Raw genomic sequence first — 7,283 nt, 5'->3', positions numbered from 1 at the left:
GCTGCAAGGGCCCCACGGGACTTTTGTCATAGTTTGCTGCTCCTCAGGAAGGAGGGTAGAGCTGAATCCCCTCTTGCCATGACTATGGCCCCTCTTTTCTCTGGATGCACTGCATTCTCTTAGAAGCAGATGCAAAATCTTGGGGTTCATGCACAGTCTTTGTGCAGTGGTGCAGTGTAATTTATTAGCTATGGGAATACAGAAAATGGAAGGACCATTGAGATCATCTCCCAGACCAGGAGCTTGCTGGGACATTGCCACCACTGACCCATGATAGCAGTGGAGTGGTGTGCTGCATGGTCAGAGCATCATGCAGCAGTGGTTCCAGCAGAAAAGGTGGTAACTTGAAAGTCAGAAAAGTTTGCTGCTTAAGTAATGACATCAATCTTAAATAGATCTGACAACAATACCACCAGTGGAGCCTAATGAGTTTTCTGTGGGAAGTTGAGATCAATGGTATGATGTGAAGTGACTTTCCCAGCTCAGCAGCAGAACCAGGAATGGAATTAAAGTCCTCTGAATTGCAGCACATCTTTCTTTGAGCCGTTCTAGTGCATCCCTCTCTAAAGTGTTGCACTCCTTCACTTTGATCTATGTATGATCATAGCCCAAAAACAAAGAAAAGTCATGTGAGAAATATCTTTGGGAAGGGCTTGTTCACATTCTGCCGGCGCATCCTGGTATGGTTTATTACCATATGTATACTGCTTGTTAGACAGCAATGAAAAGCTTCCTTGCCGTTCAGGTATGTGACACCGATAAAGTCGGATTAAAATTGCACCTCTGCTACCAATCTCTTTTCTGATGCTAGGCATGGTTTTTAATTTATCAGACCTCCTAACAGGGAAAGTGCCTTGCAACCATGGTGAGAAAAGCTATTTAAAACAGCACATACAAAAAAAAAAAATAAATAAATAAAATAAAATAAAATAAAATAAAATAAATCCGTCTACTAATGATTTTTTATTCTTATAATCATTTCAGATGTGCAAATATGAGATCCTTTTTCTTTCTCCAATCAAGTAATTTAATATTTTTGAAATTGTCCTGCTCTCTCTGACCTAGTGCTTCTTGACATTTTAATTTCCATTGTGTTTCTCAGCTATGAAATGCACCTAGACTCAGAATTTTCTACAAGTCTCAACTTTAGAGAACTTTAGAAATCATTTCAGTAAAAAATATTTTCTCCAAGCATATCTCACTGGAGTAGTAGCTTACAGCTTGTTACTAGATTCACATTGACTATATCTAGGTTCACATTATCTGTACATTAAGGATCTGAACCACTTTCTTGTTTTCAGATCTTGTGCATTGACATGTATCAGAAAGTAAACTAGTGGTGGACTAAGAGGGGGTAGGTACTGGACAGGACAGCTGACATTCTTCAACAGGAGTGTGATCTGGACAGGCAGAAGATCAGGATCTTGGATCTTGGGACACTTCACAATACACCTCAAGAGGTCTGTATAGATACAACAGCAGAGATTATACCTAAAATCTTGATAATGAATATGCTTTTTTTTTGTTTGTTTGTTTGTTTTTAATGTTTCATTTGTGTGTTTTTGTGTTTGTTTGTTTTGTTTGTTTTGTTTCTGTTTTACTGTTCAGCCCATAAGTACCCAGGAAAAAAAAAAAAAAAAAAAAAAAAAGTGCTTTTTTTGGAGGCAAGGCTTCCAATGAGAACATAGTACCTGCTTAGCACAGCAGACTCTAGGAGGGATGAGAAGATGAGAAAAGCAGCTGACCTCCACTGAGGTCACCATGCCAAGGTGAAAACAGCTTGTGGCACTCACACTGCAGGGTGGCAATGGTTCCATCACCTGCCCTTTCTGCTCTGTAGTCCTTCAGAGCATCCTCTTAACTTTTCATGTGCACCACATTCAGAATACCTCCAGAAGAGGTTGTGGCTAAGGTCAATGCTTAATCACCTGGACATCAAAATATGGAAACTAGGGAAAATCTAGCATCTAAGCCATTAATTCCCTAAAAATAAAATGATAATCATTGAGGAACTGTTTACTCCCCAGGACTGACAGGGATCATCAGAAAGACACTCCTATAGGAGTCCTACAGGGAGAGTGAAACTATATAGAACAAACTAAGAGAAATGAGTGAAATATTAGGCTACACACTGAGAAAATGAAGGTGACCTCCACGTTTTGCTGAAGAAATTGCACATTCAGATGGCATTTTCCCTTCCTTCATCAACTATTCAAAACTGTTTACCAAATATGTTTTTTTTTTTTTTTTTTTTTTTTTTTCCTCTGATAAAACCATCGTGTGAATTTAGCTTGTGAGCAGATGGTTGTAAGTACATAAAATTTAAAATCTGAAATTAGAGATGGTGTGAGCAGGCACATAAATCATACGATATGTTTTTCTGATTGGATAAGCAAACCACAACTCTTAAAACCAGAGTTCCATTGCAAATAGCAACATTTTGTGAATTTCACCTTCTGTTAGTATTTTTTAATAGTTGTCTAAAATTAGCCGTTCCCAGGAACATCCCAGCCAGCAAAATCCTTAACTAAAATAACTGCAGAAAACAAACACAGAGTGAGGGCTAACCTAGTCACTGAGAACTTGTTTCAAATTTTAAACAAATATTAGTAGATAAAAGCAGTTTCCCCAGCTCTATTGAAAGTTCATAGGTGTTAGTTAAAATTGTGCAAGAAATATGTAATGAAATGGAATGGAAGGAAATAAAATAAAATAAAATAAAATAAAATAAAATAAAATAAAATAAAAAATAAAATAAAATAAAATAAAATAAAATAAAATAAAATAATAAGTAAAACAACCCTCCACCCCCGTATCTTCTCAATGTAAGAAAACAGAAGTAAAATAAGCATAACACTAAGAGGTTGTGTAAATAAATGTTCTCACACAAAACTCTGCCAACAGAAACATCTCCATCTTTGTGCAAATGGCACTGGAAAATCTTGATGAGTCTGAAGAGTTAATTGATTTACTATTGTGAACTGCAGACATTTGCCTGAAACCTTGTTTATATATGTATGTATAATACCTTGTTTTACTGGACTGTAGTAGTCTGAACAGAGCTTCCATGAGGATTTTATTTTATTTTATTTTATTTTATTTTATTTTAACATAAAAAAATTGTGGTTAAGACAGGGAGCGAGATGTAAGAGATCTAGGTGCAGAATCTAGATTTTGATATTTTAGCAATTTGTAAACCATAGTATCAACAGATTTTTTATGTTCAGATTATATAAAATTATCTTATGCATTATATTTACCTCTGATGTTAAGAGAATAAATCCTGTTTAATGTTTTCTAAGGTGTTGTGGTGAAGTAGAATTCAAAACACTGTTATTTATGGAGGCATTTCTTATACCACTCTTTTAGAAGAATTAATTTGCTATTGTAAAAACACACCAATACCTTCTGAAAAAGGCATTTCTGTCTCTCTAAAAGTGAACTGAGAAAACTTTTGGAAGACCCCTGAGTCTTTTCATCAGATCTCCATCTCTCTCCAGGACCTTGCTCTGCTCATATGAAACACATGGATAAAGCAGTTTCTCTCCATGTTAGAGAAAAGAGAAAAGATATCTTGAAAAAGGTGTATCAGACCTAAAATTAGATCTTCTTATCTTCAAAGCCACCTCTAGCATACTGATGCATAAGGATTTATAACCTCATCTAAAGTAAGAAATGAAAGTAATAAGCAATTTCACATGAATTTCAAGTTGGTTAGGCTCTAATAATGTTATTAATTTCATTTTGTGCATTATTTTTTTTTAATGAACCACCCCATGTCATTCCGTCCTGTAACCTTATGCCAGCCTGACAAGAGCAAAGGTCCTTGTTATTTTGTGACCCCAGACAAGATGTTAGATTTCCATCTTAACTTTTGTTTCACAACAGGCTGATGTGCAGTGTAAACTCCTCAGCTGACCCTAACCATTTTCTTACATCAAAGTGAAGAAGCAAGTCCTGCAATGATGGCAGATTGTTATAAAAATATTATTGTTAATGTTTTTCATCGTGGCTCTCTTCCTGTAAAAATTCATCATAGTCTTCCCTTGAGAAATAACCCAAGGAAAGGTGTGTGTGAAAACTCCCTGGAAAGACAGTGGCAGTACCTGGAAGAACATGTTCTGCCCCGGTCCCATCTCCCACTGAGTGATGAGCAGGCAGCACCACGGGGTCTGGTTTTTTAAAATGGGAAAGTGATTGGTTCACAATTCAAATATATGCTGGGCAAACACAGGCCTGCTGCAGCCACAAAAGCAGTCCACTAAACATTTTACTTTTAGTTTGCTTTTTTTTTTTTTTTTTTTTTTTTTTGAAACCAAACATAAACATACTAATATAGCATAATTGTGTAAGCATTTTTGTACCTAATGGCCCAGAAAAATAGCACAACCAGTGCTGGTGGCAGAACACAAGCCTTCTGCTAACTGTGCTGGGCCCAAATCCTGGCCTTTTGGACTTGTTGTCAGCTTACTATGAGAACTTCTGTGTGAACCTGAGCGTGGTACCAGGTTTTCCTTGTTATTGTGTCAGTTAAATGTGTGATAGCAGCAAAGGCCTTGAAGGTACGGGCATGGGTCGAAAACAGAGGACCCTGAACTGCAAACAACTCACTGATGGGCAATTATTGATCACTGAAGCAGTGCAATCTCAAAAGCTGTGATGAGACTGCCTTGAATGAAAGAAAAGAAGCAGTAGTTCAATGAGGCAAAAAATAAAATAAAATAAAATAAAATAAAATAATAATCAAACAACAGGAGAAGGCATCTGCTGCAGCCCAGGAACATCACGGAATTGATTTGAAGAGGTTGGAAGAGATGATCACATAGCACCCCCATCCCAGCTCTGGGCAGTACATAGACAGTAGTTAAGAGCTCAGTGCTGTCTAGAAAACCAAACATCTTATAACAAGACGAGACCTTGGATTTGGTAAGGGGATCTCTAATAAAAGAGCTCTTCAGCCTGATCACTTTTATCTCATCAATTAAGATCATCAAGGAGCAGAGTCATCAGCTCTAACTGCACGCCATAAGCTCCATAGCACTGTGTACTTATACTTAATTTAGGATTGATTGTTAATCATTAACTGTGTTGAATATGCAGTGATAATAATTGTTAATGAGTAAGAACAAACCATTAAAATAATATGTATTTTTAATGAGCATCAATCTAGTAAACTGTTGTTTTAAGATTTGAACTGGCTCAATTGATTGGTCTTCTAAATACTCCCATCACAGCAATCTCCGTTTCCCTGATACATGTACACACACACACACACACGTGATGTATATCCTAATATCTCTATATATGCATATTCAGCTGCAACAAGTAAAAGTCAAAAATAGAAGTGATAAAAACATCTTACAGAAATATAAGTGAGAATGATAACTATTCCAAGTTATTGCAACATTTGTTAAGTGTAAGATGTGTAAACTTCTGGGAATGAGAAAGTATAGACTTTATGTGAGACAAATCTTTTGAATGGTAGATGGACAGCATAAGAATCTGGTCATCATCAATCCCTTCCATGACTAAACAAAACAGACAGGATACAGCAAAACACTGTGTAGCTATGTTTAAACATCCCAGGTTGTGTCAAGGTAGACTAAATATTAGCCACATTGCTACTGACTTATCTTTGTTCAACAGCCTCCACAAATAATAATTACATTTATATTAAAACTAACCAATTTCTCTGACTTCTCTTCCATGACAAGCCCAACACTCCAGGAGGCACAGGATTTAATTATTCTAAACAATGGTCAGAACAGAGCAAAGCATGAGAATTTTAGTTTGACAGATTCACTGAAATGTACTTATTTCTAGGTCACATGATCTACATATAGCTTTTGTTGGTAGATGCATAATGTCCTTTAGAAATCAAATGTACTGGAATTTAGTCTGGGGCTTCAGGAGAAATGGTTCTGACTGGCTTATGTTCACCCATTTGGGCCTTAATGAATGGATAATATTTGTAGAATGAAGGCATAATGACAAGATAGAGCATTTGTATCACTGAAGTTTAAACTACATACCTACTTGGCTCAATATGTTGAGCTAACCATCTAGACTTCTGTCTAGATTTGCTTTACAGTGAGGTTCCCTGAATATATTTCACCTGGCTCATTTGAGATGTTTTTTTTTTTTTTTTTTTTTTTTTTTTTTCTTTTTTTTTCTAAGAAGAGATTATCTCTTTCTCTGAAGTCCTAGAAGCTCTCTAGAAAAGTGCCCCTGAAAGTTTTGGTTCCCTCCACTGGTGGTAAATCATATCCAAGTGATTTTCTACAAAGCAAATGTCAAGATTGTAACCTTCAGTGCAAAAAGGATCTCGTACCAGTGAGCACTATACCTAGCCAATATTCTAACTGGGAAATCAATTGCTTTATCTATACAAAATGCTAGTTTCTTAAAGTGTAAAGAAAAATAAATTAACTTCAAAAGTAAAATGGATGAAGGCATTTCTTAATGTTTATTTACTTGCTGCCTGCTCTCGGAAATCTGAGGCAGGAGACCTGACTTCTGTATCTTAGTTCACTGAATTACAGTTTTTGATACGATGGTTCAAGCAGGTGATTTGTTGGTTAAGAAACCTCCAACTTCTAAGTTTAGGGCCAACTGCAAAGACAGATTTATTAGAAATTAAACTATAGGGTTGAAAACATTTTTCTCTTCTTTCCTTTCAGTAGAACCATTTAGTATGAGGTGCACTCCATGCTGCATGCACTCAGTTAATGCCTTCCTTAATACCCATGGGTTGGAATCCAAGGAGTTAGTCTTCTATTCTGTGGGTATCTTTAGATTCATGAGAGATTGGCTAGTGTTAAAAACATCAAGTCCAGTGTAAAGCTAGAAGTTATTTAGGGCCACATTCTACTACTGCTGATAGGTAGTGAGTGCTCTGCTCTGAAGTGAATCAGTGTAAAGTATGGCTAAGGTTCCATTCTTAATAAGTGACCCCTCCAAGCCACCCATATTTCTAAAAAGATACCATCACCTTAAAAAAAATGAACTAAATATTCAACAGCTGTTGATGTAAAACATCATGCTCTCTAGTCTTACAAATACTAACTTGCTTTCATGGATAATCTGGTACAAAGGTAGTGACCCAAGAATACATTCTAAATTAAAGTTAGTATAGTGATATATTTATCTTTATTTCCTTCATCTCAAAGGAAGCAAAGATCAGCCACAGAAATATTGTTGGTGTTTGTTGTTGTTTCCCCACTTCTCCCCCAAGTAAAGCTCTATTTTTCACATCTGAAGAGTGAAATCCTCATTCCACTATA

Source organism: Oxyura jamaicensis, chromosome Z, assembly GCF_011077185.1.
Source record: "Oxyura jamaicensis isolate SHBP4307 breed ruddy duck chromosome Z, BPBGC_Ojam_1.0, whole genome shotgun sequence".
Taxonomy (NCBI): Eukaryota; Metazoa; Chordata; class Aves; order Anseriformes; family Anatidae; genus Oxyura; species Oxyura jamaicensis.
Note: the sequence above shows the minus strand (reverse complement) of the source record.